Genomic DNA, 22027 nt, shown 5'->3' with positions numbered 1-22027 from the left:
TCCCCTCCCTCTCTCTCCACTTCCCCTCTCTCTCACTCCTTCCACTCTCTCTTTTCCCTTCCCCTCTCTTTCCTGTTCCTTCCCCTGTCATTTCCAGAGCTGGTGGCTCCATATTTCAGGGGTGAGAACACTGGTCTTGTCAACCAGGAGTCGTGAGTTCAAATCTCACTTGGGCCTACTCAAAATTAGCTCAATATTTAAATTCACCGTCAATTAACAAGGGGCTTAATTATAAATATTAAACAGATCTGAGACTGACCCTGGAACAACAGGTTCTCGTCTCTCTTACACTCTCTCTCCCTTTTTCCCCACTCGAACTCACTCCTTCACCCTCTCTTTCCATCCCCTCTCTCCTTCCCCTGTCTCATTCTTCCCTTCTCCTCTCTCCCCTTCTCCTGTCTCATTCTCCCTTTCCCCTCTCTCTCCTCTCTCCCCTTCCCTCTCTACTTTCATTCTCTCACTCCTTCCCCTCTCTCTCCTTCCTCCTCTATCTTCCCTCTCTCTCCCCTCCCCCTTTCTCCCTACCCACACTCTCCCCTGCACCCTCTCCATTTTCACTCTCCCTCTCCCCTTCCCCTATCTTCCCTCCCCTCTCTCCTCTCTCTCACTTTTCCCTTTCTTTTCAGATTTTCCCCATTCTCCCTCTCTCTCCCCTTCCTTTCTCTCTCCCCTGTCTCCTCCCTCTCTCGCCTTCCCATCTCTCCCCCCTTCCTCTCTCTCACTCCTTCCCTCTCTCTCCGCTTCCCCCTCTCTGTCAATTCTGCCCCCTCTCTCCCCTTCCCCTCCCCTCCCTCTCTCTCTCCCCTTCCCCTCCCTCTCTCCCCCCTCCCCCTCTCTCTCACTCCTTCCACTCTCTCTTTTCCCTTTCCCCTCTCTTTCCTGCTCCTGCCCCTGTTTTTCCCAGCGCAGGTGGCTCCATAGTTCAGGGGTTAGAGCACTGGTCTAGTAAACCATGGGTCTATTTAAAATTAGCTCAGTGTTTAAATTCACTGTCAATTAACAAGGGGTTTAATTATGAATATTAAACAGCCCCAAGACCGACCCTGGAACAACAGGCTTCACTCTCTCTCCCTTTTTCCCCGCTCGGTCTCACTCCTTCACCCTCACTTTCCCCTTCCCCTCTCTCTCCTTCCCCTGTCTCATTCTCCCATTCCCCTCTCACTCCTTCCCTCCTCTCTCTCCCTCTCTTGCACTCTCTTCCTCCATGTCTCCCATTCCCCTCTCTCTCTCCCCTTCCCTCTCTCTCTCCCCTTCCCCTCTCTCTCACTCCTTCCAATCTCTCTCCCCTTCCCTCTCTCTCTCTCTCCCCTTCCCCCTCTCCCCTTCCCCTCTCTCTCTCACTCCTTCCACTCTCTCTTTCCTGCTCCTTCCAGTATTGTTATTTGGCTCCATAGCTCAGGGGTTAGGGCATTGGTGTTGTAAAGTAGGGGTTGTGAATTCAAATCTTACTGGGGCCTGTTTAAAATTAGCTCAGTATTTAAATTCACTGTCAATTAACAAGGGCTTTAATTATAAATATTAAACATCCCCAAGACGGACCCTGGAATAAAAGACTCTCTCTCCCCTTCCAAATCTCTCTTTGCCTTCCCCATCACGACCCGTTCTACATCTTTTTACCCCTCTCTCCCTTTCCCGCTATCTCGCTTTCCCCGTCTCTCACTCATTCCCCCCTCTCACCCTCTCACCCTCTCCCTCTCTCCCCTCCCTCCTCCCTCCTCTCTCTCTCTCTTCTCCCTTTCTTTTCAGATTCTCCCTCTCTCTCCCCTTCCCCGCTCGGTCTCACTCCTTCACCCTCTCTTTCCCCTTCCCCTGTCTCTCCTTCCCCTCTCTCTCCTCCCCTCTCTACTTTCATTCTCTCCCCACTCGTTCCCCTCTATCTCCTTCCTCCTCTATCTTCCCTCTCTCCCCCTCCCCCTCCCTCCCCTACCCACTCGCTCCCCTGCCCCTTCTGCCTTTTCACTCTCCCTCTTCCCTTCCCCTATCTTCCCTCCCCTCTCTCCTCTCTCTTTCTTTTCCCTTTCTTTTCAGATTCTCCCCATTCTCCCTCTCTCTCCCCTTCCTTTCTCTCTCCCCTGTCTCCTCCCTCTCTCGTCTTCCCATCTCTCTCCCCTCCCTCTCTCTCCCCTTCCCATCTCTCTCCCCTTCCTCCTCTCTCTCCCCTTCCCCCTCTCTCTCACTCCTTCCACCCTCTCTTTCCCTTCCCCTCTCTTTCCTGCTCCTTTCCCTGTCTTTCCCAGCACACTTGGCTCCATAGCTCAGGGGTTAAAGCACTGGTCTTGTCAACCAGGAGTTGTGAGTTTAAGTCTCACTGGGGCTTGCTCAAAATTAGCTCTGTATTTAATTTCACCGTCAATTAACAAGGTCTTTAATTATAAATATTAAACAGCTCTGAGACCGACCCTGGAACAACAGGCTCTCGTCTTTCTCTCCCTTCCCCATCATGCCCTGTTCTACATCTTTTTACCCCTTTCCCGCTATCTCGCTTTCCCTGTCTCTCACTCATTCCCCTCTCTCACCTTCTCCGGTTCCCCTCTCTCCCCTCCCTCCTCTCTCTCTCTCTTCTCCCTTTCTTTTTGGATTCTCCCATTCTTACCCTCTCTCCACTTCCTTTCTCTCTCCCCTGTCTCCTCCCTCTCTCGCCTTCACATCTCTCTCTCCTTCCTCTCTCTCTCTCCCATTACCCTCTGTCTCCCCTTCCCCCCTCTCTCTCACTCCATCCACTCTCTCTTTTCCCTTCCCCTCTCTTTCCTGCTCCTTCCCATGTTTTTCCTGGCACAGGTGGTTCCATAGCTCAGTGGTTAGAGCACTGGTCTCGTAAACCAGGGGTCGTATGTTCAAATCTCACTGGGGTTTACTCAAAATTAGTTTAGTATTAAAATTCACTCTCAATTAACAAGGGCTTTAATTATAAATATTAAACAACGATGAAACTGACCCTGAAACAACAGGCTCCTCTCTTCCCTTCCAAATCTCTCTTTCCCTTCCCCTTCTACATCTTTTTATCACTATCTCGCTTTCCCGTCTCTGACTCATCCCCTCTCTCACCCTCTCCCTCTCCCCTCCCTCCTCTCTCTCTTCTCCCTTTCTTTTCAGATTCTCCCTCTCTCTCCCCTTCCCAGCTCGGTCTCACTCCTTCACCCTCTCTTTCACCTTCCCCTCTCTCTCCATCGCCTGTCTCATTCTCCCCTTCCCCTCTCTCTCTCCTCTCTCCCCTTCCCCTCTCTCTCCTCTCTCCCCTCCCTCTCTCTCCCCTACCCACTCTCTCCCCTCCCCGTCTCTCCCCTACCCACTCTCTCCCCTCCCCCCTCTCTCCCCTTCCCCTCTGCCTTTTCACTCTCCCTCTTCCCTTCCCCTATCTTCCCTCCCCTCTCTCCTCTCTCTCACTTTTCCCTTTCTTTTCAGATTCTCCCCATTCTCCCTCTCTCTCCACTTCCTTTCTCATTCCACTGTCTCCTCCCTCTCTCGCCTTCCCATCTCTCTCCCCTTTCTCCCTCTCTCTCCTTCCCTCTCTTTCCCCTTCCTCCCCTCTCTCACTCCTTCCACTCTCTCTCTCCCCTTCCCCTCTCTCTCACTCCTTCCACTCTCTCTTTTCCCTTCCACTCTCTTTCCTCTTCCTTCTCCTGTCTGTTTTAAAGCAGGTGGCTCCATAGCTCAGGGGTTAGAGCACTGGTCTTGTAAAGTTCAAATCTCACTGGGGCCTACTCAAAGTTAGCTCAGTATTTAATTCACTGTCAATTAACAAGGGCTTTAATTAGAAATATGAAACAGCTCTGAGACTGGACCTGATGCAAAATTAGTGTTGTGTTTAAATTCACTGTCCACCATCTTTTGCCGTTGTCTCTCTCTCTTCTCCCTTTCAGATTGTTCCCCAATCTCTCTCTTGATAGAAAATAGGTGCAGGAGTCAGCCCTTTGAGCCTTCTCTCTCTCTTCCCCTTCCTCATTCAATGAGTTCATAGCTGAACATGCAACTTCAGTACCCCATTCCTGCTTTCTCGCCATACCCCTTGATCCCCCGAGTAGTAAGGACTTCATCTAACTCCTTTTTGAATATATTTAGTGAATTGGCCTCAACAACTTTCTGTGGTAGAGAATTCCACAGGTTCACCACTCTCTGGGTGAAGAAGTTTCTCCTCATCTCGGTCCAAAATGGCTTACCCCTTATCCTTAGACTGTGACCCCTGGTTCTGGACTTCCCCAACATCGGGAACATTCTTCCTGCATCTAACCTGTCTAAACCCGTCAGAATGTTAAACGTTTCTAAGAGATCCCCTCTCATTCTTCTGAACTCCAGTGAATACAAGTCCAGTTGATCCAGTCTTTCTTGATATGTCAGTCCCGCCATTCCGGGAATCAGTCTGGTGAACCTTCGCTGCACTCCCTCAATAACAAGAATGTCCTTCCTCAAGTTAGGAGACCAAAACTGTCCACAATACTCCAGGTGTGGCCTCACCAAGGACCTGTACAACTGTAGTAACACCTCCCTGCCCCTGTACTCAAATCCCCTCGCTATCCTTCTTCCTCTTTCCCCTTAACCTCTCTTTCCCCACCCTTCTCTCTCTCCCCTGCTCCCTCTCTCTTCCTCTCTGTCTCCCCTTCCCCCACTCTCTCATTCCTTCCCCACTCTCTCCCCTTCCCCTCCCGCTCTTTCCCACTCCTTCCCCTCTCTCTCTCCTTCCTGCTCCTTCCCCTGTCCTTATATACACAGCTGGCTCCATAGCTCACGGGTTAGAGCACTGGTCTAATAAACCAGGGGTTGTAGATTCAAATCTCACTTGGGCCTACTCAAAGTTAACTCAGTATTTAAATTCATTGTTCATCTTTCTTCCTCCTGTTTCTCTCTCACTCTCTTTTCCCTTTCCTTTCAGATTGTCTCTCTCTCTCCCTTTCTCACTCCTTCCCCCTTTCTCACTCCTTCCCCCCTTCTCTCTCTCCTTTCCCCCTCCCAGTCTCCCCTTTCTCTCCCTCTTTCCCCTTCCCCTCCCTATCTGACTCCTCCCCTTCTACTCTCTCTCTCCCCGTCCCTTCCCTCTCTCTCATTCCTTCCCACTCCTTCGTCACACTCTCTCTCTCTCGGTTCCCTCCCTCTCTTTCCCCACCCCACTCTCTTTCTCCCCTTCCCTCACTCTCTCACTCCTTCCCCATTCTCTACCCCCCCTCCACACTCTCTCTCCCCGTCCCCTAACCCCCTCTTTTCCCTCCCTCCCTCTCTCTCCCCTTCCCCCTCTCTCTCACTCCTTCCACTCTCTCTTTTCCCTTCCCCTCCCTTTCCTGCTCCTTCCCCTGTTATTTCCAAAGCAGGTGGCTCCATAGCTCAGGGGTTAGAGCACTGCGCTTGTAAACTAGGGGTCGTGAGTTCAAATCGCACTCGGGCCTTCTCAAAATTAGCTCAGTATTTAAATTAACAAGGGCTTTTATTATAAATTAAATGTCTGTCATTTCTGGAACTCTCTTTTCCCTTTCCTTTCTGATTCTCCCCTTCTCTCTTGCTTTCCCTCTCCCCTGCCCCCCACTCCCGCTCCTTGCACTCTCCCTCTCCCTATTACAAAAGGTTACTGCACAAGATAAAAGTTCACGGGGGCTGGGGGTAATATATTAGCATGGATTGAGGATTGGCTAACGAACAGAAAACAGAGAGTCGGGATAAATGGTTCATTCTCTGGATGCTGCAGGGATCAGTGCTGGGACCCCAACTATTTACAATCTATATTAACGACTTGGAAGAAGGGATTGAGTGTAACATAGCCAAGTTTGCTGACAATACAAAGATGGGAGGAAAAGCAATGTGTGAGGAGGACACAAAAAATCTGCAAAAGGACATAGACAGGCTAAATGAGTGGGCAAACATTTGTCAGATGGAGCAGAATGTTGCAAAGTGTGAGGTCATGCACTTTGGCAGAAAAAAATCAAAGAGCAAGTTATTATTTAAACGGAGAAAGATTGCAAAGTGCTGCAGTACAGTGGGACCTGGGGTTACTTGTGCATGAAACACAAAAGCTTAGTATGCAGGTACAGCAAGTGATCAGGAAGGCCAATGGTATCTTGGCCTTTATTGCAAAGGGGATGGAGTATAAAAGCAGGGAAGTCTTGCTACAGTTATACAGGGTATTGGTGAGGCCACACCTGGAGTACTGCGTGCAGTTTTGGTTTCCATATTTACGAAAGGATATACTTGCTTTGAAGGCAGTTCAGAGAAGGTTCACTCGGTTGATTCCGGAGATGAGGGGGTTGACTTATGAGGAAAGGTTGAGGAGGTTGGGCCTCTACTCATTGGAGTTCAGAAGAATGAGAGGTGATCTTATCAAAACGTATAAGATTATGAGGGGGCTTGACAAGATGGATGCAGAGAGGATGTTTCCACTGATGGGGGAGACTAGAACTAGAGGGCATGGGCTTAGAATAAGGGACCGCCCATTTAAAACTGAGATAAGGAGAAATTTCTTCTCTCAGAGGGTTGTAAATCTGTGGCATTCTCTGCCTCAGAGAGCTGTGGAAGCCGGGACATTGAATATATTTAAGATAGAAATAGACAGTTTCTTAACCGATAAGGGGATAAGGGGATAAGGGGGAGGGCAGGGAAGTGGACCTGAGTCCATGATTGGATCAGCCATGATCGTATTAAATGTCGGAGCAGGCTCGAGGGGCTGAATGGCCTACTCCTGCTCCTATTTCTTATGTTCTTATCTCCCTCTCTTTCCCCTCCCGCCTCTCTCTCACTCCTTCCCTCTCTTTCTCCGCTCTCCCTGTTTCCTCCTCCCAGTCTCCCCTTCTCCTCTCTCTCTCTCACTCCTTCCCCCTTTCTCCCACTCTTTCCCCTCTCGCTCTCCCCTTTCCCTCTCTCTTCCTCCCTGTCTTCCCTTCCACTTCTCTCTCACTCCTTCCCCACTGTCTTCCCTTCCCCAGGCTCTCTCATTCCTTCCCCACTGTCTCCCCTTCCCCCTCTCTCTCACTCCTTCCACTCTCTCTTTTCCCTTTCCTGCTCCTTCCCCTGTCTTTCTTAAAGCAGGTGGCCCCATAGCTCAGGGGTTAGAGTACTGGTCATGTAAATCATTTAACCAAAAGTTGTGAGTGCAAATCTCACTTGGAGCTATTTAAAATTAGCCCAGTCTTTGAATTAACTTGTGTTGAATTGTAAATATTACAGCTACGAGACCGACTCTGGAACAACAGGCTCCTCTTCCCCATCACGACCTGTTCTGCATCTTTTTTCCCGCTATCTCGTTTTCCCCGTCTCTCACGTAATTCCCTCTCTCACACGCTCCCCTCACCCTCTCTTCATCCCCCCTCTCCCTCTCTCCCTTACCCACTCTCTCCCCTTCTCCTTTCTCCACTTTCCCTCTCTCTCTCCTCTTCCGCTCTCAACTTACCCACTCTTTCTCACTCCTTCCCTCTCTCCCCTTAACTTCTCTTTCCCCTCCCTCTCTCTCTCCCCTTCCCCTCCCTCTCTCTCCCCTTCCCCCTCTCTCTTACTCTTTCCCCTCTCTCTCTCTCCCCGCCCCTTCCACACTTTCTCCCTTTCTCTCACTCCCACTTCCCATTTCTCTCACATGCCTACCTCTCTCTCACTCATTCCCCTCTCTCCCCTCAACCACTCTTTCTCCTCTCTGCTGCTCTCTGTTTCCATCGCATTACGACCCGTTCTACATCTTTTTACCCCACTCTCTCCCATTCCCCTCCCTCTCTCTCTCCCCTCCCTCTCTCTCTCTCCCCTTCCCCTTGCTCTCTCTCTCCCCTTCCCCTTCCTCTCTCTCCCCTTCCCTCTCTCTCTCCCCTTCTACGCTCTCTTTTCCCTTCCCCTCTCTTTCCTGCTCCTTCCCCTATATTTCACAGAGCAGGTGGCTCCATAGCTCAGGGGTTAGAGCACTGGTCTAGTCAGTAAGTGGTCGTGGGTTCGAATCTCACTGGGGCCTACTCAAAGTTAGTTCAGTATTTAAATTCACCATCAATTAACCAGGGTTTTAATTATAAATATTAAACAGCTCTCAGATTGACCCTGGAATAACAGGGTCATCTCTCTGACACTCTCTCTCCCTTCCCCCTCACGACCTGTTCTACATCTTTTTACCCCTCTCTCCCTTTCCCGCTATCTCGCTTTCCCTGTCTCTCACTCATTCCCATCTCTTACCTTCTCCCCTTCCCTCACTCTCTCATTCCTTCCCCACTCTCTTCCCTTCCCCTCCCTCCCTCTCTTTCCCACTCCTTCCCCTCTCTCTCTGCTTCCTGCTCCTTCCCCTATCTTTGTACACAGAGCTGGTTCCATAGCTCAGGGGTTTAGAGCGCTGGTCTCATCAACCAGGGGTCGTGGGTTCAAATCTCACTGGGGGCCTACTCAAAGTTAACTCAGTATTTAAATTCATCATTCATCTTTCTTCCTCCTCTCTCTCTCTCTCTCTCTTTTCCCTTTCCTTTCAGTTTGTCTCTCTCTCTCCCTTTCTCACTCCTTCCCACTTTCTCACTCCTTCCCCCTTCTCTCTCTTTCGTCTCCCCTTTCTCCTCTCTCTCATTTCTTCCCCTTTCTCTCCCTCTTTCCCCTTCCCCTCCCTATCTGACTCCTTCCCTTCTCTCTCCCCGTCCCTTCCCTCTCTTTCCTCTCCCCATCCCTCTCTCTCATTCCTTCCCCCTCTCTCCCACTCCTTCGTCACACTCTCTCTCTCTCCGTTACCTCCCTCTCTTTCCCCACCCCACTCTCTCCCCTTCCCCCTCTCTCTCCCTCCTTCCACTCCCCTCTCTCTCTTTCCCCCTCTCTCTCTCTCATTCCTTCCACTCTCTCTTTTCCCTTCCCCTCTCTCTCCCCTTCCCCTCCTCTCTCCCTCCTTCTACTCTCTCTTTCCCCTTCCCCTCTCTCTCCCCCTACCCTCTCTCTCTTTCCCCCCCTCTCTCTCCCCTCCCCGTCTCTCCCCTACCCACTCTCTCCCTCCCCCTCTCTCCCCTTCCCCTCTGCCTTTTCACTCTCCCTCTTCCCTTCCCCTATCTTCCCTCCCCTCTCTCCTCTCTCTCACTTTTCCCTTTCTTTTCAGATTCTCCCCATTCTCCCTCTCTCTCCCCTTCCTTTCTCATTCCCCTGTCTCCTCCCTCTCTCGCCTTCCCATCTCTCTCCCCTTTCTCTCTCTCACTCCTTCCCTCTCTCTCCCCTTCCCCCCCTCTCTCACTCCTTCCACTCTCTCTTTTCCCTTCCCCTCTCTTTCCTGTTCCTTCTCCTGTCTTTTTTGTAATAGGTGGCTCCATAGCTCAGGGGTTAGAGCACTGGTCTCGTAAACCAGGGGTCGTGAGTTCAAATCTCACTGGGGCCTACTCAAAGTTAGCTTAGTATTTAATTGACTGTCAATTAACAAGGGCTTTAATTATAAATATTAAACAGTTCTGAGACCGAACCAGGAACAAAATCAGTGTTGAGTTTAAATTCACTGTCCATCATCCTTTGCCTCTGTCTCTCTCTCTCTTCTCCCTTTCAGATTGTTCCCCGATCTCTCTCTCGAAAGAAAATAGGTGCAGGAGTTGTCCCTTTGAGCCAACTCTCTCCTTCGCCTTCCTCATTCAATAAGTTCATAGCTGAACATGCAACTTCAGTGCTGCTTTCTCGCCATACCCCTTGATCCCCCCAGTAGTAAGGACTTCATCTAACTCCTTTTTGAATATATTTAGTGAATTGGCTTCAACTACTTTCTGTGGTAGAGAATTCCACAGGTTCACCACTCTCTGGGTGAAGAAGTTTCTCCTCATCTCGGTCCTAAATGGCTTAACCCTTATCCTTAGACTGTGTCCCCTGGTTCTGGACTTCCCCAACATCGGGAACATTCTTCCTGCATCAAACCCGTCAGAATGTTATATGTTTCTAAGAGATCCCCTCTCATTCTTCTGAACTCCAGTGAATAAAGGCCCAGTCGATCCAGTCTTTCTTGATATGTCAGTCCCGCCATCCCGGGAATCAGTCTGGTGAACCTTCGCTGCACTCCCTCAATAGCAAGAACATCCTTCCTCAAGTTAGGAGACCAAAACTGTCCACAATACTCCAGGTGTGGCCTCACCAAGGCCCTGTACAACTGTAGTAACACCTCCCTGCCCCTGTACTCAAATCCCCTCGCTATCTTACTCCTTCTCCCTCTTTCCCCTTAACCTCTCTTTCCCCACCCCACTCTCTCTCTCCTGCCTCTCTCTCTCCTTCCCTCTCTCTCCCCTTCCACTCACTCTCTCACCCCTTTCCCTCACTCCCTCCCTTCCCCTCTCTCTCTCCCCAGCTCCTTCCCCTTCTTTCCCAGAGGAGGTGCCCTCCTGTCTCTCTCTCCTTTCCCTTTCCTTTAAGATTCTCCCCTTCTCCCTCTTCCCCTCCCTCTCTTTATCCTTCCCCTCTCTCTTCCCTCTTTCCTACTCCTTCCGCTCTCTTCCCCCTTCTACATTCTCCCCGCCTCTCTCTCTCCCCTTCCTCTCCCCCTCTCTCTCACTCCTTCCCATCTATCTCCCCTTCCGCTCTCTCCCCTTCCCCTCTCTTTTGCAATCCTTCCCCCTCTCTTCCCTTAACCTCTCTTTCCCCTTCCCTCCCTCTCTCCCTTGCCCCTCTCTCTTTCTCCCAGTCTCCACTTCCCTCTTTCTCTCCCCTTCCCCTCCCTCTCTTTCCCCTTCTCCTCTCTCTCACTCCTTCCCCTTTCTCCCCTTCCCCTCCCTCTCTCTCCACTTCCCCTCTCTCTCACTCCTTCCATTCTCTCTTTTCCCTTCTCCTCTCTTTCCTGTTCCTTCCCCTGTCTTTCCCAGAGCAGGTGGCTCCATATTTCAGGGGTTAGAGCACTGGTTTTGTCAACTAGGAGTCGTGAATTCAAATCTCACTGGGGCCTACTCAAAATTAGCTCAATATTTAAATTCACCGTCAATTAACAAGGGGCTTAATTATAAGTATTAAACAGCTCTGAGACTGACCCTGGAACAACAGGTTCTCGTCTCTCTTACACTCTCGCTCCCTTTTCCCCCGCTCAAACTCACTCCTTCACCCTCTCTTTCCCCTTTCTCATTCTCTCCATCCCCTCTCTCTCCTTCCATGTCTCATTCTCCCCTTCTCCTCTCTCCCCTTCCCCTGTCTCATTCTCCCCTTCCCCTCTCTCTCCTCTCTCCCCTTTCCTCTCTACTTTCATTCTCTCACTCCTTCCCCTCTCTCTCCTTCCTCCTCTATCTTCCCTCTCTCTCCCCTCCCCCTCTCTCTCCTACCCACACTCTCCCCTGCCCCCTCTCCCTTTTCACTCTCCCTCTCCCCTTCCCCTATCTTCCCTCCCCTCTCTCCTCTCTCTCACTTTTCCCTTTCTTTTCAGATTCTCCCCATTCTCCCTCTCTCTCCCCTTCCTTTCTCTCTCCCCTGTCTCCTCCCTCTCTCGTCTTCCCATCTCTCTCCCCTTCCTCTCTCTCACTCCTTCCCTCTCTCTCCCCTTCCCCCTCTCTGTCACTTCTGCCCCCTCTCTCCCCTTCCCCTCCCTCTCTCTCCCCTTCCCCCTCTCTCTCACTCCTTCCACTCTCTCTTTTCCCTTTCCTCTCTCTTTCCTGCTCCTTCCCCTGTTTTTCCTCGAGCAGGTGGCTCCATAGTTCAGGGGTTAGAGCACTGGTCGAGTAAACCAGGGGTAGTTGGTTCAAATCTCATTTGGGCCTATTCAAATTAGCTTCGTGTTTAAATTCACTGTCAATTAACAAGGGCTTTAATTATAAATATTAAACATCCGCAAGACCGACCCTGGAACAACAGGCTTCACTCTCTCTCCCTTTTTCCCCGCTCGGTCTCACTCCTTCACCCTCACTTTCCACTTCCCCTCTCTCTCCTTCCCCTGTCTCATTCTCTCCTTCCCTCCTCTCTCTCCCTCTCTTCCACTCTCTTCCTCCATGTCTCCCATTCCCCTCTCTCTCTCCCCTTCCCTCTCTCTCTCTCCCCTTCCCCTCTCTCTCACTCCTTCCAATCTCTCTCCCCTTCCCTCTCTCTCTCTCCCCTCACTCCTTCCCCCTCTCCCCTTCCCCTCTCTCTCTCACTCCTTCCACTTTCTCTTTCCTGCTCCTTCCTATATTGTTACTTGGCTCCATAGCTCAGGGGTTAGAGCATTGGTATTGTAAATTAGGGGTTGTGAGTTCAAATCTTACTGGGGCTTGTTTAAAATTAGCTCAGTATTTGAATTAACAAGGGGTTTAATTATAAATATTAAACATCCCCGAGACGGACCCTGGAATAAAAGACTCTCTCTTTGCCTTCCACATCACGACCCGTTCTGTATCTTTTTACCCCTCTCTCCCTTCCCCGCTATCTCGCTTTCCCCGTCTCTCACTCATTCCCCTCTCTCACCCTCTCACCCTCTCCCCTTCCCCTCTCTCCCCTCCCTCCTCTCTCTCTCTCTTCTCCCTTTCTTTTCAGATTCTCCCTCTCTCTCCCCTTCCCCGCTCGGTCTCACTCCTTCACCCTCCCTTTCCCCTTCCCCTGTCTCTCCTTCCCGTCTCTCTCCTCTCTCCCCTTCCCTCTCTACTTTCATTCTCTCCCCACTCGTTCCCCTCTCTCTCCTTCCTCCTCTATCTTCCCTCTCTCCCCCTCCCCCTCTCTCCCCAACCCACTCTCTCCCCTGCCCCTTCTGCCTTTTCACTCCCCTCTCTCCTCTCTCTCTCTTTTCCCTTTCTTTTCAGATTCTTCCCATTCTCCCTCTCTCTCCCCTTCCTTTCTCTCTCCCCTGTCTCCTCCCTCTCTCGTCTTCCCATCTCTCTCCCCTCCCTCTCTCTCCCCTTCCCATCTCTCTCCCCTTCCCCCTCGCTCTCCCCTTCCCCCTCTCTCTCACTCCTTCCCCCCTCTCTTTTCCATTCCCCTCTCTTTCCTGCTCCTTTCCCTGTCTTTCACAGAGCAGGTGGCTCCATAGCTCAGGGGTCAGGGGTCGTGGGTTCAAATCTCATTGGGGCCTACTAAAAATTAGCTCAGTATTTAAATTTACTGTCAATTAACAACAGCTTTAATTATAAATATTAAACAGCTCTGTGACCGACCCTGGATCAACAGGCTCATTTCTCTTACACTCACTCTCCCTTTCCAAATCTCTCTCTCCCTTCCCCATTCTACATCTTTTTCTCCCTCTCTCTCTATCTCATTTTCCCCGTCTCTCACTCATTCCCCTCTCTCCCCTTCCACCTCCCTCACCCCACCATCTTTCCTTCCCCCTCTCTCTCTATCCTTCTCCCTCGCTTTTCTCTCACTCCTTCCTCTCCTTCCCCTCACTCTCCCCATCCGCTCCCTCTTTCCCTTCCCTGCCTCTGTCTCCCCTTCTCTCTCTCTCCTGCCTTTCTCTCTCTCTCCTTCCCCTCTCACTCCTTTCCCTCTCTCCCTCCCTTCCCCTCTCTCTCTCCCCAGCTCCTTCCCCTGTCTTTCCCAGAGCAGGTGCCCTCCTGTCTCTCTCTCCTTTCCCTTTCCTTTGAGATTCTCCCCTTCTCTCTCTTCTTCCCCTCCCTCTCTTTCCCTTTCCCTTTCCCTCTCTCTTCCCTCTTTCCTACTCCTTCCCCTCTCTCCCCCTTCTACATTCTCCCCGCCTCTCTCTCTCCCCTTCCCCTCCCTGTCTCCCCTTCCCCCTCTCTCTCACTCCTTCCCTCCTCTCTCTCACTCCTTCCCCCCTCTCTCCCCTTCTCCTTTCTCTCCCTTTACCCCTCTTTCTCACTCCTTCCTCCCCGTCTCTCCTTCTCCTTTCTCTCCCTTTACCTCTCTTTCACTCCTTCCCATCTCTCTTCCCTTCCGCTCTCTCCCCTTCCCCTCTCTTTCGCATTCCTTCCCCCTCTCTTCCCTTAACCTCTCTTTCCCCTTCCCTCGCTCTCTCCCCTGCCTCTCTCTCATTCTCCCAGTCTCCACGTCCCCCTCTCTCTCACTCCTTCCCCTCTCTCCCCTTCCCCTCCCTCTCTCTCCCCTTCCCCCTCTCTCTCACTCCTTCCCCTCTCTCCCCTTCCCCTCCCTCTCTCTCCCCTTCCCCCCCTCTCTCACTCCTTCCCCTCTCTCCCCTTCCCCTCCCTCTCTCTCCACTTCCCTCTCTCTCACTCCTTCCCCCTCTCTCCCCTTCCCCCTCTCTCTCACTCCTTCCCCTCTCTCCCCTTCCCCTCCCTCTCTCTCCCCTTCCCCCTCTCTCTCACTCCTTCCACTCTCTCTTTTCCTCTCCTCTCTCTTTACTGCTCCTTCCCCTGCCTTTCTCAGAGCAGTTGGCTCACTCGAAGCTATTTAAAATTAGCCCAGTATTTCAATTAACAAGTGTTGAATTATAAATATTACAGCTCCGAGACAGACTCTGGAACAACAGGCTCCCCTTCCAAATCTCTCTCACCCTTCCCCATCATGACCTGGTCTGCATCTTTTTTTACCCCTCTCTCCCTTTCCTGCTATCTTGCTTTCCCCGTCTCTCACTCTCCTTCCCCCCTCTTCCCGCTTCCAACTCTCTCCCCATCACTCTCTCGCCTTCCCTCTCTCTCACCTTCCACCCTCTCTCCCATTCCCTTTCTCCTCCCCCTCGCTCTCTCTCCCCTTCCCACTCTTACACACACGTTACCCTCTATATCTCACTCCTACGCCTCTCTCTCACTCCTTCCCCCTCTCTCCTCTTTCCCCACACTTTCTCCACTTCCTCTCCACTTTCCTTCCCCCTTTCTCTCCCCTTCCCTCTCCCTCACTCATTCCCCTCTCTCTCCCCTTCCCTTCTCTCTATCCCCTTCTCACTCCACTGCCTCCTCCATCACCCTCGCTTTTCGTTTCCATCTGACCCCTTTCTCCTCTCTCCCCTTCCCTCTCTCCCTTTCCCCCTCACTCCCCTTCCCTCTCTCCCATTCCCCCTCCCTCCCCTTCCCTCTCTTCCTTTCCCCTCTCTCTCTTTCCCCCTCGCGAGACAGAGAGAAAGTGAGTGATAGTAAGAGAGACACAAAGAGAGAACATGTGATAGAGTGAGAGTGATAGATGGAGAGACAGATACACAGAGAGAGAGAAAGTGAAAGATAGAGAGAGAGAGTGAGATTGAGAGACTGACATAGAGAGACAGAGAGACAGAGAGATTGAGGCAGAGTGTGACTGAGTTACCTTGGGATGTTTTACTACGTGAAAGACCCGATATATCGATGTTGAGAAGTGAATATTGAAGAGACGGAGGCAGGAGTCTGGGGGATGAGACACAATCTGAGCGTTTCACTGACCCCTCCTCATTCTTCAAACACACAGCACTAACTGGTGAATGACCCATAACCCAGGGCAGGTGGCTCCATAGCTCAGGGGTTAGAGCACTGGTCTGGTAAACCAGGGGTCGTGGGTTCAAATCTCACTGGGGCTGACTCATAATTAGCTCAGTATTTAAATTCACTGTAAATTAACTAGAGATTTAATTATAAATATTAAACATCTCTGAGACCGACCCTAGAACTAGAGGAACCTTCTTGCCCCCTTCACCAATCTTTCTCACGCCTTATTCCTCTCTCCGTCTCCCAGCTTCTCACTCTGTCTCTCCGCTTCTGCCTTTCCCCTCTCTCTATCTCTCTCCCTCTCTCATTGCCTGTTGCTCTCTCTCTCTTCCCTCTACGTCACCGTCTCTCCTTCTCCATCTCTGTGTCTCTCTTTGTCACAGCCCCTCGAGCCTGTTCCACCATTCAATTAGATCAGGGCTGATCCATATTTTAACTCCATCTACCTGCCTCGGTTCCATAACCGTTAGCAACCTTGCCTAACCAAAATAATAAAATCAGAGAACATTATGAGACAGAAGGAGGTAATTCGGCCCATCGTGTCTGTGCCGGTCGGAAGAACAGTTACCCAGCCTAATCCCACCTTCCATCTCTCGGTACGTAACCCAGGGGATTTGCAGGATTTTGCGGAGACATCGTTGGTGGTATTTCTCCAGCGACTTGAGCTGTCTGCTGTACACGGTCCATGTCTCTGAGCCATACAGGAGGGTGGGTATCACTACATCCCTGTAGACCATGAGCTCGGTGGTAGGTTTGAGGGCCTGGTCTTCAAACACTCTTTTCCTCAGGCGGCCGAAGGCTGCACTGGCGCACTGGAGGCGGTGTTGGATCTGGTGGTCAATGCCTGCCCTTGTTGATAAGAGACTCCCGAGGTTTGGGAATGGTCCCCGGTGTCCAGGGACGCACCGTGGACCTTGCTGACTGGGGGGCAGTGCTGTGCGGCGAGGACAGGCTGCTGGAGGACCTTTGTCTTACGGATGTTTAGTGTAAGGCCCGAGCTCTCGGCCGCCTCGGTGAAGATGTTGACGATGACTTGGAGATCAGCCTCTGAATGTGAGCAGACGCAGGCGTCGTCCACGTACTGTAGCTCGACGACAGAGGTTGGGGTGGTCTTGGACCTGGCCTGGAGACAGCGAAGGTTGAACAGGTTCCCACTGGTTCTGTAGTTTAGTTCCACTCCAGCGGGGAGCTTGTTGACTGTGAGGTGGAGCATGGCAGCGAGGAAGATTGAGAAGAGGGTTGGGGGCGATGACACAGCCCTGCTTGACCCCGGTCCGGACGTGGATTGGGATCTGTGATGGATCCGTTGGGTCAGGATCGCGGCCTGCATGTCGTCGTGGAGCAGGCCGGAGGATGGTGAGGAACTTTTGGGGGGCAGCCGAAACGGAGGAGGACGCTCCATAGACCCTCGCGGTTGACGGTGTCAAAGGCCTTTGTGAGGTCGAAGAAGGCCATGGACAAGGGTTGGTGCTAGTCCCTGTATTTCTCTTGTCCTCATCGACCCTCCTTGTTACCTCCTCAAACAACTCAATCAAGTTAATCAGACACGGCCTTCCCTGAACAAATCCACACCGACCGACCTTGATTAATCTGTGTCTTTCTAAATGTAGGTTTATCCTGTCCCTCAGAATTGATCCCAGTAATAACTTTCACCGGGGAATGGGATAAATACTTGCCGGGCTGTGGGGAAAGTGCGGGGTGGAGTGGGAATAATCTCTCTCACAGAGCCGGCACAGACACGATGGGCCGAATGGCCCTCCTTGTGTGCTGTAAGATTCTGTCAATGTTCAGGGATGGATCACAGAGAATGATTATTCGGGCCCCATCTCCTTGTTAACAATAGTAAGATGTAAACAGGAGCATGTGTTACAGGTGGCTCCATAGCTCAGGGGTTAGAGCACTGGTCTGGTAAACCAGGAGTTGTGACGTCAAATTTTACTGGGGCCTATTCAAAATTAGCTCAGTATTTAAATTAACTGTCCATCACCCTTTGCCTCTGTCTCTCTGTTTCTTCTCCCTTTCCTTTCAGATTATTCTCCGATCTCTCTCTCTCTCTCGAGGTGCAGGAGTAGGCCATTCGGCCCTTCGAGCCTGCACTGCCATTCAATGAGTTCATGGCTGAAAGGGCAACTTCAGTACCCCATTCCTGCTTTCTCGCCATACCCCTTGATCCCCCTAGTAGTAAGGGCTACATCTAACTCCTTTTTGAATATATTTAGTGAATTGGCCTCAACAACTTTCTGTGGTCGAGAATTCCACAGGTTCACCACTCTCTGGGTGAAGAAGTTTCTCCTCATCTCGGTCCTAAATGGCTTACCCCTTATCCTTAGACTGTGACCCCTGGTTCTGGACTTCCCCAACATTGGGAACATTCTTCCTGCATCTAACCTGTCTAAACCCGTCAGAATTTTAAACGTTTCTATGAGATCCCCTCTCATTCGTCTGAACTCCAGTGAATACAAGCCCAGTTGATCCAGTCTTTCTTGATATGTCAGTCCTGCCATCCAGGGAATCAGTCTGGTGAATCTTCGCTGCACTCTCTCAATAGCAAGAATGTCCTTCCTCAAGTTAGGAGACCAAAACTGTACACAATACTCCAAGTGTGACCTCACCAAGGCCCTGTACAACTGTAGTAACACCTCCAGAGACAGAGAGAAAGTGAGAGATAGTAAGAGAGACACAAAGAGAGAACATGTGATAGAATGAGAGTGGGAGATGGAGAGACAGATAGACTGAGAGAGAGAAAGCGAGAGATGCAGAGAGAGGGAGAGAAAGAGAGAGCGACAGAGAGACAGAGAGAGAGAGAGAGAGAGACAGAGAGATTGAGGCAGATTGTGACTGAGTTGCCTTGGGATGTTTTACTACGTGAAAGACCCGATATATCGATGTTGAGAGGCGAATATTGAAGAGACGGAGGCAGGAGTCTGGGGGATGAGACACAATCTGAGCGTTTCACTGACCCCTCCTCATTCTTCAAACACACAGCACTAACTGGGGAATGACCCACAGCCCAGAGCAGGTGGCTCCATAGCTCAGGGGTTAGAGCACTGGTCTAGTAAACCAGGGGTCGTGGGTTCAAATCTCACTGTGGCCTATAGAAAATTAGTTCAGTATTTAAATTCACTATCAATTAATATGGGGTTTAATTATAAATATTAAACAGCTCTGAGACCAACCCTGGAACAACAGACACCTTCTTGCCCCCTTCACCAATCTTTCTCAAGACTCATTCTTCTCTCCGACTCTCCGCTTCTATCCTTCCCCTCTCTTTATCTCTTTCACTCTCCCCCCTTTTCCCTTTCGCTTTTCCTCTCTCATTGCCTATCGCTCTGTCTCTCTCTGCAGTCTACATCACTCTCTCGCTCCATCTCTCCCTCTCAATCGCTGTGTCTCTCTTTGTCACAGGAACAGGAAGAGGCCATTCAGCCCCTCGAGCCTGTTCCGACATTCAATTAGATCAGGGTTGATCCACATCCTAACTCCATCTACCCGCCTCGGTTCCGTAACCGTTAGTAACCTTGCGTAACCAAAATAATAGAATCAGAGAACATTATGAGACAGAAGGAGGCCATTCGGCCCATCGTGTCTGTGCCGGTCGGAAGAACAGTTACCCAGCCTAATCCCACTTTTCAGCTCTCGGTCCGTAGCCCTGCAGGTTACGACACTTCAAGTGTACATCCAAGTACTTTTTAAATGTGGTGAGGGTTTCTGCCTCTACCACCCTTTCAGGCCGTGAGTTCCAGACCCCCACCACCCTCTGGGTGAAGACATTTCCCCTCAAATCCCCTCTAAACCTCTCCCCAATTACTTTAAACCTATGCCCCCTGGTTATTGACCCCTCTGCAAAGGGGAAATAGGTCCTTCCTATCCACTCTATCCAGGCCCCTCATAATTTTATACACCTCAATTAAATCTCCCCTCAGCCTCCTCTGTTCCAAGGAAAACAACCCCAGCCGATCCATTCTTTGCTCATGGCTAAAGTTTTCCAGTCCTGGCAACATCCTGGTAAATCTCCTCTGCACCCTCTCCAGTGCAATCACATCCTTCCTGTAATGTGGTGACCAGAACTGCACGCAGTACTCCAGCTGTGGCCTGACCAGTGTTGTCTCCAGTTCAAGCGTAACCTCCCTGCTCTTGTATTCTATACCTCGGCTAATAAAGGCAAGTATTCCGTATGCCTTCTTAACCACCTTATCCACCTGGCCTGCTACCTTCAGGGATCTGTGGACCTGCACTCCAAGGTCCTTCTGTTCCTCTACACTTCTCAGTGTCCTACCATTTAATGTGTATTCCCTTGCCTTGTTAGCCCTCCCCAAATGCATGACCTCACACCTCTCTGGATTAAATTCCATTTGCCACTGTTCTGCCCACCTGACCAGTTCATCGATATCTTCCTGCAGTCCACAGCTTTCTTCTTCATTATCAACCCCACGGCATATTTTTGTATCATCTGCAAATTTCTTAATCATACCCCCTATATTCAAGTCTAGATCATTGATGTATAACACAAAAAGCAAGGGACCCAGCACTGAGCCCTGTGGAACCCTACTGGAAACATCCTTCCAGTCACAAAAACACCCGTCAACCATTACCCTTTGCTTCCTGACTCTGAGACAATTTTGGCTCCGACTTGCCACTTTGCCCTGGATCCCATGGGCTTTTACTTTTGTGACCAGTCTGCCATGTGGGACCTTATCGAAAGCTTTGATAAACTCCATATACACTACATCATACACACTGCCCTCATCAACCCTCCTGGTTACCTCCTCGAAAAATTCAATCATTAGTCAGACAGGAACTTCCCTCAACAAATCCGTGCTGACTGTCCCTGATTAACCCGTGTCTTTCCAAATGTAGATTTATCCTGTCCTTCAGGATTTTTTCCAATAGTTTTCCCACCACGGAGGTTAGGCTGACTGGTCTGTAATTACTCGGTCTATCCCTTTCTCCCTTCTTAAACAAAGGTACCACCTTCGCAGGCCTCCAGTCCTCTGGTTCCACACTTGAAGCCAGAGAAGATAAGAAAATGATGGTCAGACCCTCTGCTATTTCCTCCTTTGCTTCACTCAACAGCCTGGGATACATTTCATCCGGGCCTGAGACTTATCCACTTTCAGAGCTGCTAAACCCCAGGGGAAGGGCGGGGGGGAAGGGAGGAGGGGTAAAGCAGGGGTGGAGCGGGGAGGACGGGAATGGGGGGGGGGGAGTGGGAATAATCTCTCTCACAGAGCCGGCACAGGCACATTGGGCCAAATAGCCGTCCTTGTGTGCTGCAAGATTCTGTGAATGTTCAGGGATGAATCACCGAGAATGATTATTCGGGCCCCACCTCCTTGTTAACAATAGTAAGATGTAAACAGGAGCTGGTGTTACAGGTGGCTCCATAGCTCAGGGGTTAGAGCCTACTGATGTCATAAGCCAGCGGTTGTGAGTTCAAATCTCACTGGGGCATAATTAAAGTTAGCTTTGTATTTAAATTAATTAGTCTTTAATTATAAATGTTTAACAGCTCTGAGACTGACCGAGGAACAACAGGCCTTCCTCGTGCCCTTTCCTTTCTTGTCTCTCTGCTCTCCCCATCACAAATCTTTATACGCCTTTCCCATTATCTCGCTTTTCCCATCTCTCATTCTCCTTCCCCCCTCTCTCCCCTTCCCTTTCTCCTCCCCCTCGCTCTCTCTCCCCTTCCCACTCGTTACCCTCTATATCTCGCTCCGACACCTCTCTCTCAATCCTTCCCCCTCTCTCCCCTTTCCCCATTCTTTCTCCCCTTCCTCCTCTCTTTACTTTAGTTCAGTATTTAAATTCACTGTTAATTAACAAGGGGTTTAATTATAAATATTAAACAGCTCTCTGACCGACCATGCAACACAAGTCTCTCCTGTTCTCCTTACCCCATTTTCCTTCTCTTCCTGCTTTCCACATTCTGCCTCTTTTTACACTCTCTCGCTTTCCTCGTTTCTCTTTATCACTCATTCCCCTCTCCCCTTCCCCAAACTCTCCCGTTCCCCTCCCTCTCTTTCCCCTTCCCCCTCTCTTACACATCTTCCTCTCTCTCATCCGTTCCCTCTCTCTCCTCCACATATTTCCTCCTCTCTCTCTCCCCTTTCCTGCTCTCTCTCCCCTTCCCCCTCTCTCTGCCTTTCACCCCTCTCTCTCCTTTTCACCCCTCTCTCCCCTTCCCCTCACTATCTCTTCCCTTCCTCTCTCTCTCCCGTTCCCCGATCACTATCCCCTTCCCTCTGTCCTTCTGTCTCTCTCCCCTTCTCCTCTCTCTCTCCTTCCCCCGTCTCTCTCCCCTTCCCCCTCTCTCTCTCCTTCCCCGTCTCTCTCCCCTTCCCCCCTCTCTCTCCCCTTACCCCACTCTCTCCCCTTACCCCCTCTCTCTCCCCTTCCCCCTCTCTCTCCCCTTCCCCCTCTCTCTCTCCTTCCCTTGTCTCTCTCCTTCCCCCATCTCTGTCCCCTTTCCCTCTCTCTCCCCTTATCCCTCTCTGTCCCCTTACCCCACTCTCTCCCCTTCCCCCCTCTCTCTCCCCTTACCCCTCTCTCTCCCCTTACCCCTCTCTCCCCATCCCCCCTCTCTCTCCCTTTACCCCTCTCTCCCCTTACCCCACTCTCTCCCATTCCCCCCTCTCTCTCCCCTTACCCCTCTCTGTCCCCTTACCCCACTCTTTCCCCTTCCCCCCTCTCTCTCCCCTTACCCCTCTCTCTCCCCTTACCCCTCTCTCCCCATCCCCCCTCTCTCTCCCTTTACCCCTCTCTCCCCTTACCCCACTCTCTCCCATTCCCCCCTCTCTCTCCCCTTACCCCTCTCTCTCCCCTTACCCCAC

The 22027-nt window shown here is 51.1% G+C and overlaps 4 non-coding genes across 4 annotated transcripts; all 4 read left to right on the top strand.

Moving 5' to 3' along the window:
- Nucleotides 1-7836: 7836 nt before the first annotated feature.
- trnat-agu (transfer RNA threonine (anticodon AGU)) lies at nt 7837-7909 on the top strand. The gene has a single exon. It is a non-coding gene; the product is annotated as a tRNA-Thr (tRNA).
- A 1307-nt stretch (nt 7910-9216) lies between these two features.
- trnat-cgu (transfer RNA threonine (anticodon CGU)) lies at nt 9217-9289 on the top strand. The gene has a single exon. It is a non-coding gene; the product is annotated as a tRNA-Thr (tRNA).
- Nucleotides 9290-15216: 5927 nt separating this feature from the next.
- Nucleotides 15217-15289, top strand: trnat-ggu (transfer RNA threonine (anticodon GGU)). The gene has a single exon. It is a non-coding gene; the product is annotated as a tRNA-Thr (tRNA).
- A 2929-nt stretch (nt 15290-18218) lies between these two features.
- trnat-agu (transfer RNA threonine (anticodon AGU)) lies at nt 18219-18291 on the top strand. Its single transcript has one exon. It is a non-coding gene; the product is annotated as a tRNA-Thr (tRNA).
- The last annotated feature ends 3736 nt before the right edge of the window (nt 18292-22027 follow it).

This window comes from Pristiophorus japonicus, unplaced genomic scaffold, assembly GCF_044704955.1.
Source record: "Pristiophorus japonicus isolate sPriJap1 unplaced genomic scaffold, sPriJap1.hap1 HAP1_SCAFFOLD_2144, whole genome shotgun sequence".
In the NCBI taxonomy this organism is placed as follows: domain Eukaryota; kingdom Metazoa; phylum Chordata; class Chondrichthyes; family Pristiophoridae; genus Pristiophorus; species Pristiophorus japonicus.
This window is presented reverse-complemented; position numbering and strand designations above follow the sequence as displayed.